Below are 13,278 nucleotides of genomic sequence, written 5' to 3'. Positions count from 1 at the left end.
TTATCCTGAGTTTAGCTCGGTCCCAGGTATGGCCACATTCTGGTAAATCCCTTAAGCAAGAAACACTGCAGCCAATTTAAACAAAAGAGAGGGAGGGAGAGCTGCTGTGAACGGCAGCTATGCCAATGGGAAAAACGAAATCAACCGTTTGCCAATACTCTGTGGCCTGAGGGTTAACGTAGTGTCCAAACAGAACTTATAAAGTAAGCCTTAAAACTGAAGCATCACAGAGTAGGGAAAAGAAACCACCAACCAAAGGTGATGAAATGTTTTTCTATTTCAGCACTGGGGTATATCTTCAGAACATCAGATAAACACAAGATATTAGAAATGTGTCTCACATCGTTGATCTTTTATAAGACCAGATTGATACTAGGCACAGGTTTAGATAAAATTTACTTATAAATGGATCTATACTTGCATTAAATAAACCCAGCAGGATGACGTCGTGCATTCAGGCCTATTTGCTTTTGTTGATGAACCTAACAGTTGTTGGTAAAGTAAGAACAAGATTATGTTTAAAATTGTCAAATTAGGGAGAGGGCAGCTATCAACTGAGTTTTCATAAATGACTTTGTTAAGTAATCTGTTGTTTCAGGCAAAAAGGGAACTACAAAATGTTGTGAGACAGTGAGAAGTTATTCCAGCGTTGGCCCTTCATAGCGTCCATTCACCCTCCGCCTCCAAGGACTTTCTGTACAAGTCACAAGCAGCAAAATAGTCTAGTAACTAAAACAACTACTAGGAATCATAGGTTTTGTCAGCATGACATTAAAAGAGCTTATTTAAAAGCTACAAATAGGGCTACATTTACTTAGATTTCACACATATTATGTCATCCTCCCGAGTGTTTGAGAGGATTTTTTACTAACAAAATAATAATGTCAGCAGCCATTTGTTTTAGTCTGTCCTCAATGATATTTAATCCTCACGCTAACTCTATAAGATTTGAACCCAGATCTTTCTCTCCCCAAATCTTTCATTCTTTTCACTAAGTGCAATGATGTCTAAGCCACTGATAGCTGGATAAGAATACATACGGCTTATTGTCCTCATGCCTTTCATGTTAGAGTTAAGACTCGCTCACCCAGGAAGGAAAAGGTGGGAGGAGACTGAACTATGGCTACTTGTGTAAGATGGATTCTGACGATAACCAAGTATTTCAATTTCTGGGGCAATGAAGGGAATGCTGAACAAACAAACCCTGACTTTCTCTTTGCCGTAAACATCAAATATACTTCTGCCACTATGCCCAGCACTGCTGCCATTATGCCCGATATGGTGGGTTTTCTTAGAAACATACAGAGCACAGACCAAGGTCAGATGGAGCCAGCATTTCACACGTGGTAGCCCCAGAAATGGCAGCTCTTACTGTTGGTAAGCAATGGCTGTAAGATGATGTTTCTCCACTTTCTGACAAAGATGACCAAAAACAGAAACAAACAAAACAACCAAACACCGTATGAAAAGCTGAGAGATACGCCAATATCTGGCAATGGGGAAATCTCATCTAAAAGATATCCGATTATAGGTCCAATATAAAGCCATTATCACTATTTGTATTTAGTTAGTAGTCATTTGCCCCTTGGTTGCCAATCTGTCAACAGTTCTTGGTAGTCAAACTGAAAATCGCATAGTTGACTATCTTATTCTAATCCATTGAGATGCTAGTAAATAAGTAGATTTTCATCTGTGTTATTATTACATTGTATTTATTTGGGGATATGAAATAATGCTCATTTTTCTTCCAGGTGAAGGAGAAACAACCAATTTAAAGTGATTTCTGTAAAGATTCTCATTCAGGCATTCAATGACTTTAGGAACTGTTTAAATAGGGTCATGATAAAACTCTTTCGTTTTTCAAATTTTACAGCATGAAACTTTATATTAACAGAAAATTTTCTTATTGAGGCCCCAAAAGTCAAACTAAGTAGTAAGTAAAAGTGGAACTGCTTTGGTGAAATCTGATTGGGAAGATGCCACAGGCCCTCCGCAATACCAAGTTCCCCATCACTACCTCCAACCACTCTGGAGAATAAGGCTTGATGGATTCTTCAGGACTCCTTGGAACTCAGTTCTCCAAAATGATCAATTACATGATTGATTGAGTTTTTTTGTGAAATTAGAAATCAACTGTTATGTGAGCTGTAACTTTGAAGTGATTAATTTTTATGAAACAACAAGAACATCATGATTCAAATAATCCCATGAGTGCTGTCCACTTCAGGGTAGTCTAATTTGGAAACTAGGCACTTACTCCACAAATGATGGCATTGCTCAAAATAGTTTTAGAATGTTCATTTTAGTATTGTCCCTTACGTGTCCTTTTAGATTCTGTCAATATTGGCAAACCATTGTCTTTTAAAATTGAATTTGATCTTTTAGAATAGTCAGAATCATAACAAGGGCTGTCAATGGTAGTAAATGGTTTGTCAGAGTAACACTGCTCACTTACTCATTTGTTTTAATAAACCTGGCATGTGACCATAAAGCATTATAATTTTTTTGTGCAGGTTAAAAACTTTTCTTTTTGAAAAGAAAAAAAAATCCAGAAGAGATCTAAAAGCAATACGGTTTGGAATAAGGTTAGAATTCTATAAAGCAGCTATTTTAAATATGACAACTTTTTTGTGGATGTATAAATTCTTGCTGAATTATCCCACTTTTAAATAAGCATCTTTCATAAAGGAACAATCTACCACTACAAATCTTGACAGCTCACTGTTTCCCATTACACACCAAGGGAAATTCTACCAGCTCCTTATTTATTATGAAAGGTTATGGTAAAAAAATAATTGGTTAGTTTCTGTATGGAATACTTATGGCCTTGAAAATCTGCTACCAAAAAAAGATGTTTGATTGGGGAAAAAATAATTAGAATTATGAGGAAATGAGGAAGAAATTCAGTAAAATCACCTCTGGATTGACTTTTAAAAACATTTTTACTTAGGTTATTTTAAAATATTATTTAATAAGGGTTAAGAAGATGATTTTAAGGGGAAATAACACAAAATTTCATAAGAGGAGAGAATACAGAGTAGTCAGCCTGGGAAAGTCTGACTGTTTATTGGGAGGTCACTTAAATTTCAAATTCAGTTAAATGCTCAGGAGTGTCTACTGTTTTCCTCCACATGCACAGCTCTCACTCATTTAATCCTCAAGACAGTCTTAGGAGCTCCGTAATATTATCTCCATATTAAAGCTGAAAAGAAGGGGGTGCCTGGCTGGCTCAGTCAGGAGAGCATGCAACTCTTGATCTCAAGGTCATGAGTTCAAACCCCTATGACGTCATAGGGCTTACTTAAAAAAAAAGACATTAAAACTGAGAAGAAAAAAAGCTGGACGCAGCAAAGTAAAATAATTTTCCCATAGCGTAATTCCGGCAAAACTGTCTTCTGGGTCTAAACCCAATGCCCCTTGCATTATACCATTTCAACTCTGGGGCTAAAAAGGCCAAGATGCTAAACATCAGCAATAAAGGAAAATCAAGGGACATTAGAATTCTAACAGATTGGAATTCAAGATGAGAATGGCCTCAGGATCCCATTCCTTGGACACGTGACTTCTTTGGTTTCGAAGCAAGGTATAATCAGTTAACTTATACAGTGTGAGACAGAGCAAATAATGGAGACAGGGCTCACTTTAGGTGAACAGAAAAAGGTCTGGTGGTTAGTCTTTCATAAGAATACCATTTAAAGTCTCTTATCTTCTTTCCGTAGATTCCTATTGTCTCTTAGTGAGAGAGACAAAGGAGAGGATCCATCACAACTGCCCCGAGGACTTCCAAGGGTGGAGGAAAGACCCTGACCAAGAGCCTTACTTGATCTTACATCTTCCTCAACCTAACCCCTCCACTGTCTCCTCATCTATCTTGGCACACAATTTTATTCTTAAAATGTTGCCTGGCAGAAAAAAAGCCACATCTAGTGGTGATTTTATATGACTCATTAGTCCCAGGGTATTTCAGCCAATGACTTGATGAAAAATAGTTTAGATAAATTAATGAATGCTAAATTCATAATGGGTTACTATATAGCTGATATGGTATGGGGAAATGCCTTCTCTTTTGATCTTTAAATCACTGAGACAGAGGATAAACTAAGCTTTTTAATGCATCTATTACTTAATCATTGTAATAACCAATGATTAACACTTTTACAGATGCAGAATCAAAGAGATAAATAAACTTGTCCAGATTCACAAAGCCAGAGCTCTGAGACTAGGACTTAGATACACTCAGTCGGGTTCCTATACTCTTGTTCGTTAGATTCTTTCTGCTTCAGACAGAAAAGACTTCAACACACACACACACACACACACACACACACACACACACACACACACACACACAGACGCACACACACACGTTGGCTGCCAGTATCAGGGGAACAAATCAAGGAACTGCGTGGCCTCTGGGTCTTCCACTTGAGACAATTTTAAATTCTCAAATTTTCCTCATGAGTTCACTATGAAATGGTTGTGTACACAGTCATTTGCAGTGTGCATTTTGGAATTGGTCTAAACACACAAAAAGTACTATGAGAAAATTTTCTACAATAGCATTATCACTAAATGTAATTGCATATTATATCACTGTATCTCAAGACACTTCACTATACTTTAAAAAAATTCCACTTAAATCACAACCCAAATGAAACTACCTCTCTGAATCATCATTCTGAGTTTCTAAGGAAAACTCGGAAGATGCAATCTCATTACAACAAATTCATCATTACAGATTATTTTGTGAACTGGTATGCTTTTTTTCTTCAGCAATTTGTACCAATTAAAAATATTACCATAAAAGAAAGAAACTCCATCACCATGTCATATTCTCTATTTGCTTTTCATGTGTGGGAAGTCTGGTTACAAATCAATAAAGGGAGTCCATGGTGATGTTCTACCCAATATTTAATCTCTTTGGATCTGGTATTCTCTCTCTTCCTTGATATGCTCCCTCCAGGTTATATGTGATCCCCCCTTACCATATGATGTGCAATTTTCTGACTGTTCCCTTCACAGTCAGCTCACATTATTTTTTAAGTGTAATTCTTTGATAAATACCATTATTCCCTACCAGACTGAAATACTATAAGGGTATTGACTATACTGCTAGCACCTTCCTGCTCAGTAGCTCAATAAGTAAATATTTGTTGATAAAAAAATAAACAAACCATTCCATAGGGATATTGTGAGTTGACCAAAAAAAAAAAAAAAAAAAATACCAAAATGAAAGTCTTGTAAACTGGAAAAGAAATGCTTTATAAATGTAAGCTCTTCGTGATCTATTGGCCTTTATCTTTTCAATCAATATTCAAATTAAGAGGAAGTGATAGTGCAGATACTGTCAGACTGGCAAGATCCCCAAAGTTTCTGGGCTTAATAGAGCTGGCTGTTGGCAAATGCTTCATCATCTCTGTGGGGAAGAAGGAGAGAGAGAAGTGATTCACCTCTCATATTAGCCCTGGGGGACAAGCAATTCACATAATTGCTCCTGTAGGAGGAAAGAGAGAGAAAAAACAATTCCAAAGACATGAGACTGGCCGTACGATATCAACTTCTTTTGGGGATTCCTGCAAGTATTGCAATTTTTAGGGGTGGCCCTCCTGGGCTCTAATATTCAAATTCACTGAGTATATCATGCTATAGAGCAAAAGTTCTGCAGCCTATAATTTATTTTTTTAAATCCATCTACCTAAGCACCCTTGAGGAAAAATAACTTAATTCCATGTCTTAAAGTTAATCTAACTACTAAAAGCACAAAGACTGGCAATAATCACCTTAATCATTCCAGCTAGCATTGTTACAAAGTAGGGCACTGCGAGCTGCAAACAAATGCATGGCACTCAATCAATCAGAGCTGAGGGGAACTACTGTGCACCTGGGGTATGTTTAGAAACTGATTGAAAACCGTGTGAGCAGCAAGCCATGAAGATTGTACCTCCCGGGCTCCCACCTCTGCTGAACAGTGTCAACATGCCCAACTTTAGGACAAGCTGTTAATTTTCATTAGGGCTCTGACTCCCAGTCAAGCAGGGGCAAAGCAGAGTATGAGAGGTCAGATAAGAGGAAGCAAATTCCTGATCTATTTGCACTGGCACCCTGGAGGGGTCATGATTTGGGAGCCAAGTGGGAGACGCCTCTGTGGTCCCCTTGATGAGGGAAATTCCCAGAAAAAAACCCAATTCTGAATATGCATATGTAGAGGCAGCATGGTTAATCATCACCTTGCACACTGAAAGGGATCAAACCAGCACAAAGTGCTTGTGCTGAAAACAGATGATGTGTCCCTTTTCCCTATCCGGATGCAAATTGCTTCTGCAAAGAGTTGACTTCATTATAAAGAACTGTTCTGCCTGAATTTGAGAGGAGGATCACCAAGGGGCAGTGACCTTCTGTCTGATCTGAATATCAGCTTATCTTAGTGCTGAATAATGCATGTTATATTTATGTTCTAATTTAAATATTGTTTAATATTTAACTTGCTATTGCCCATTCACTGTGTTAAAATAAGTAATTCCTAAATAGTACAGACATCATGGGGTCTGTAAATGCAGTCATGTTGACGTTGGGCTTTCTCAGGAAAAATATGTGAACCTCAGGCATTGGAAGGCTTGGAATCCGGGACATGTTACTTCATCAACTCCTGATCGGTCTTAAAAGATCTCTGCAGTATATGTTGTGGAGAAGTTGAGGGAATTTCTTTTCTTCAAAAATAGCCTTAGTGTTAAGAAATGAACTAAGTTTTAAGAGGGTTATTTAAAACTTCGATCATGTTAATGGGATTTTTTTTTAAACCCAATAAAGACGTCATCCTGATTTACTTGCTCTGGTTATTAGTTTATTAAACACTTTATTATTTGTCCCTTTACACACCATACACTGATTCTAAGTGACAGGAAACATCCAAATGAAGAATAAATTAAAAACCTAGTGTTTCTAAATACCCAATGTTAGAGCAAAGAAGATGACAAAAATTCTAGATGATTTAATTACTCTCCCGCTGTTTTTCAAAGACATACTGTGCTGTGATTTCAGTATACCTTTAGATATTACATAGATATCTTTAGTATAAGAGCATTTGCACTGAATTTGGAGTCCAAATACATTAGCAAATCTTTTTTCTGCCCTAAGGGAGGGCATGGGTGATTCATCGCTTCTGGACGCCAGTTTACCAATCTGTAAAACAGACTAAGCCATTGGATTAGGTGTTCACCCTCCTTCCTCTCTGTTACAGCAGTCCTTGGTTCTGATACTAACCATAGCACTTCTAGTAGGTAGAGATGGAACCATAGCCCCCTTTTCATAGCTCAGAGTCTAAGGGACTAGCAAGAGCATATACAACCTGAGGAAGCAGCCAGGCTTTGAAGACATGATTGCTAATATCTAACTCATGATTCCTCTCGAATGAAATAGTGGCCTGAAAGAAATGATGCATTCAAATTGATGAGTAACAGAGCATCCACAAATAACTCAGTAAGACTCAGGCCTGCACAAATTCCAATTTTATCATCTTTAAAGATTATAAGGCAGAAATAAAAAGGGATTTTAAATTATAGCTGGCAAAGTGCTCCCAATTAAACTTTTTAAAGTCTAAATCATATTTGGACAAAATTACTGACATAAGTAAATTAATAATTCATCTGAAAAATCACACTAAAACATTACTGAATTGCAGAGACAACCAGTACCATTCTTGTGTTAAAAAACAAACAAATAATGTATGTCCTACCCCCAGCACAGACCTTTTTATTTACAAAATTAATTATGACAATTAAATTTAGAGGTTTAAAATGCAGACTGTTGTACCGCACTTTGATAGCACTGTAGCAACAATTATTAATTAAGCTTTTGAATTAAAAATGTAGAAGCCTCATATTTGTCTTTTTAGTTTAATTAGTTGCTAAGTACCATACTGGAGGCCGCATTCATGACACAGCCTGGTGGTTGCAAATCATCACTCTCTAAAGGATTCACAGCAATTCTTTAAATGAGATGTCATAAATGCCCCATAACAATGCATTTAATGTCAATTTAATAAAATCACTTTTATATGTTAAATAGTAAAAAATGAATCCAGTGCCTACATAAGTCCTCTAAATTGTCAATTTGGCTCCCATCCTCGCACTGTCTGAGGGGGGAAAAAAAAAATACATTGCAGGAATATAAAACTAGCAGAGCAAGCATAACTATTTTACTTCAAGTAATAGAGCTACAGATGTCTTCTCTGAATGAAGGATGATTTATCCAAGGTGAAAAAAAAAAGGACTAGAGTTTGTCTAATGAATTTAAGAGATGAAATAATTTGGGGCGCCTGGGTGGCTCAGTCATTAAGCGTCTGCCTTCAGCTCAGGTCATGGAACCAGGGTTCTGGGATCGAGTCCCGCATCGGGCTCCCTTCCGTGGGAAGCCTGCTTCTCCGTCTCCCACTCCCCCTGCTTGTGTTCCCTCTCTCGATGTGTCTCTCTCTGTCAAATAAATAAATAAAATCTTAAATAAATAAATAAAACATGAAATAATTTTATTGTAAAGGCTAAAGCTTAAGTAATTGATCACCAAGCCCCGGCAGGACTGGCTCACAAGCTTGCCTGAGGGCGGTAAGGATACAGAGAAGGCCAGTGGGAAGGAGATTTGTTTTGCCCTCCCTTATGTTCTGCGTGGGGGAAAACGGCAGCACGAGAGTGAAATCTCAAGTCCCAAACTACCACTACTGCTTCTACAACAGCTCCTATAACTAATTCTAGTGCAGTTAGTCCTTGTCCTCAAAGTAGTTTAAGGGGTTCCACTTTTTAAAAATAATTACTACGAATGTGGCAGGCTCAGTGCTTTACATGATCTTAACAACCCCACATTTATTTATTACTAGCTCTATTCTAGCGATGAAGAAATTTAGGTCCAGGCTAACAATCCCACAGCTAATAATGCATGGAATCTATATTTGAACGTAAGTCAGTTAGACCCCACAGCCCCACACACTTTCCACAACCGAGACTGTATCCAAATGATAGGAAATAATTTCTGTGTTCTGCCTCATACTGTCATTCTGTACCTGAATGCTGAGGAGTGGGAAACATGTGTTTGCCTTGATGCAGTGTTGTGTTATGCATCCATATAGATGACACAGCCATATGTACAGAGTCATGATGTGTTTTCTTTCTTAAAGGGAAATGAAAACCTTGGGGAAAAACTAACCCCTATGTTGTCATCCTTCCTTTAATGTGCCTGGCAGTGTCAGCTTCTCAATAAGCCAAACTTATTGAAAGTAGCTTCTCTTCTCGCTGCCTCCACCTCCTCATTTCTCAACTCCTTGCAATCTGAACTCTACCCCCACTTGCTGAAGTCATTTTTCTAATTGCCAAAACCAACTGGTACATCTTACTTGGCCTCTCTGTAACATTTGGCACTGACACCCATTCCTGCCTCATGAAACCACTGGTTTCTCCATTGGTTTCTGGCTTTCCTCCTTCCTCTCTGGCTGCCCCTTCTCAGTTTTCCTAATAGGCACCTCTTTATCTATCTACTCCTAAAATGCTACTGGTTCTTGGGTTTCATTTCCTAGACCATGTACATGCTCTGTACACAACCTGTGATATCATCGCAGTGCTGATGATTCCCATTGAAAGAACATTCTCCATGGGTCTCTCATTCTTTCATGTCCTGTGAAGTAAGGCACTGACTATCCTTTGTCTGAAACTATCACCTTAATGGAGAACAGCCTTGAAACATACGCATAGTGTCTCCTCCTGAAAAATGGCAGCCATGCTTATTGCTTGTTACAAAAGATTGGGGTTTCCTAAGCTCAGATTTCCACTCCTATAATGCAGCATCTGGAGAAATAGGTGCCATCTTCAAGTCACCCTGTGGAAATTGGAACTATGGGAAGCAGTACAAACCATGATGATACTCTGGCTACTGCTATTGCTGTGAGTAATGAACTGTCCTTCATTTGGATCCAAGAGTTTCATATCTTCTTATCATCATCTATGATCCATGAAACTGTGGCAAGCTAATTGGTTAATTTGAAAGTAGAATAAAATATCAGACCCTTCACAATTCTTAACAACTCTTTGTACCAGTTAGAATATCAAGGATTGTGAGAAGAAAGAAGGGATGAAAGAACTAAAGACTTGAGAAGGAGAAGGAGAGAGGCAAGGAGGAAGGAAGGAAGGAAGGAAGGGAGAGAGGGAAGGAGGGAGGAAGGGGAAGAGAGGAGTAGAACAGTCTTCATAGAATGTGCCAGATTGGTTTAGATTAATCAGGTCCCACTCCTAGAGAATGAAGGAGTGTCACCTTCCTCCAAAAATATGGACTGAATGAAGAAGGGGTGGCCACCTGAAATAAAGCTTGAGTATTGCTACAAAGGGAGGAAGGGGCAATTAACGTTGGGTAGGTAATTATCAAATGTCTTTTGCACTCCTGAATCTATACCCCTGACTACACTTGCATTCCAGGCCAATACTTACAGTTACTCCATGGACATCTCCACCTGGCTGACCCATTGGCACCTGAAATTTGGTATGCCCCTCCTAAGTCGCTCCCTTTTTCTGAGTTGTCTCTCTTGGTAAATAGTACAACTGTCCACACAAATAACCAACATCCAAAAATGAAAGCCATCCTAATTTCTGCATGCCTTCTACCTCTACATCTAAGAAATCACTAACTCCATGTGGTTCTATTTCCAAGTAATTCTTTGAACTTTTTTTTTTTTTTTTTACATTCCCACAAGGATTTTCTTGATTCAAGCCATCATTACTCCCCTGTGTGTCACCACAGTGTCACCCTAACTGGCATTTCTGCTTTCGATTTTGCCTATCTCTAAACTACTATCCACATTACTGCTACCTTTGTTTTGGAAAATAAAAATCTTCACTTGTCTAAACCGTATTTAAAATATTCCCCACATCATCAGATAAAAACATACTCCTTAATGCGGCCTCCATGATGTTCACTCCAGCCATCCTCTACAAAAGTTTTCCAAGTATACCACTCTCACTGATGCCAACTAACCCAGGCCATCCCCTCTGTATGGAATACCCTTCCCTCCAACAAAGTCTGAGTAATTCTCACTCATCTAGATGCAAGACTGAATTCAAGTTCCAAGCAGCACTTTGTTTTATGTCTCCAGCTAAGGCTGAGCTAAGGGGCTTCTTTTCTGGACCTTTGCTGTCTGAGCCTGGAACTTCCAGCGTGCACTTGTACTGTATGACTTATCACTGTATTGTCATCAATGACTTTTTTTCCTTTCTCCTTCTTCTAACAGACTGTAAACTCCTTAATAGTGGGAGTCCATCTTGAGCACCCATCATCCAGCATGGTGGCTGATCCAGAAGGGAGACTCATTGTCACTGAATGCTGAATGCAACAAATTATGTTTTTATGCTGCATTCAGAGTTGATATTTAGTTTTGCAATGTAGCCATGCTGGTTGTCCACAATGCCTGTGTTACACCAGTTGCTAAATATTTTGAATAGCACTCCTTAGTACATGGATAGTACCCCTGTACATGTTGTTTGACATGCAGGATTGCTAATGCCATGTATTAACAACTTGTATTAATAGCTAGTTCCAGTGATTGATTCTTGATGATGCCAAACACATTAGGCCTATGGATGTGTGATTTTTATGCAGTCAGGATTGTGCTCTATTATTTCAACTATAACAATCAGCTAGAGTTTACCAAGTGGAATAATTAACATGTTGTTAGCATGAGGAAGAGAACTGGTTAATCAATCTGACCAGGAGATGCACTCAAGGAGCTCAGAAACACTATCATTACTATCTACATACTGACTGTCACTCATTTCTTTAAGATAACTATTAATTTTAGAACTTATTTCTGCTAATCCCAATGATACTCATAAGTTAATGATAAAAATAAGACTAATAATAATAACTAATATTTAATGTACACCTACTACATGCCAGGCACAGCACTAAACATTTTACATTCAGTATCACTATTATTTCATTGAATTCTCTCAACATGGCTGAGTAGTCTCATTATCCTTGTTCACCAGTGCATTGATGTTCTATTGCTGTACAACAAATTGCCACAAACTCAGTGGCTTAAAAAACATCTACTGTATAAAAGTCAGAATTCTGGGCAGAGTGTGGCTGAATTCTGTTCTCAGTGTCTTCTAAGGCTGCAATCGAGTTATCAGCATGAACTGTGGTCTCATCTGAGGCTCAAGGTCCTCTTCCAAGCTCATGTCCTTGAAACTGTAGAACTCATGGAGGCCAGCAAGAGAAACCCTCTGGCACTTTCAATCTCTCTGATTTCTCTGTCTCTGACCTCTAACTCCATACTTAAAGAGTTAAGATGATTAGGTCTAGTCCATCTGCATAATTTCACTTTTGATTAACTCAAGGTCAACTGATCAATAACCTTAATTACATCAGTAAAATTTCCTTTGCCATGCAATGTAACATAATCAAGGGAATGATTCCTCATTCTATTCACAGGTTCTGTCTACACTCAACAGGAAGAAACTATAGAAGGGTAAGGGTCATTGAGGGGCATCTTCTAATTCTACCTACCACAACTAGTAAGGAACCTGGTTAGAGAAGTTATGTTACTCAGACAAGGCCAAACATATATGAAGTGCAGAGCCAGGGATCAAAACTAAGCCTAAACTATTCAGAGCTTCTGATACTAACCACTATGATGTTTTTCTGACCCCAGAGGAACCACGGCTTTGATAATCAAGTTCAAATATATGAATCTTTACCCCTTCCCACCAGTTCACTTACTTTTTTTTTTTTTTAAAGATTTTATTTATTTATTTGAGAGAGAGTGAACAAGAGTGCACAAGCCGGGGAAGAGGCAGAGGCAGGGAGAAGCAGACTCCCCACTGAGCAGGGAGCCCAATGTGGGGCTCAATCCCAGGACCCTGGGATCATGACCTGAGTGGAAGGCAGACACTTAACCGACTGAGCCACCCAGGCGCCCCAGTTTGCTTATTTTTAGAGGACTAGTTTCATCTTTATTAAAAGTCTCTTAGAGATCAACATCAACTTAACTTCATTCTAGACTCAGTTACTAGAATATATTTTCAAAAGAGTACAATTTTCATCAGGTCACTCCTCAGCTCAAAACCGCTTAGTAGCTTTATTTCTCTTGACACATCAAATCCAGATAGTCTGATCCCATCTTACATTTTCACCTTTATTTCAACTCCTTCCTGCCATACATTTCACTGGCCCCTCTCTGCCACATGCATTATAGCCCAGTGGGAGTACATACTGTTTCCTAGGTCTGTGATGTGTTTCCTCTTCCAT

This window comes from Eumetopias jubatus, unplaced genomic scaffold (assembly GCF_037043125.1).
Source record: "Eumetopias jubatus isolate StellerSeaLion01/CBP00866 unplaced genomic scaffold, mEumJub1_p1.0 scaffold_4, whole genome shotgun sequence".
Classification (NCBI taxonomy): domain Eukaryota; kingdom Metazoa; phylum Chordata; class Mammalia; order Carnivora; family Otariidae; genus Eumetopias; species Eumetopias jubatus.
The sequence above is the reverse complement of the archived record's forward strand: the minus strand, read 5'-3'. Positions refer to the sequence as shown.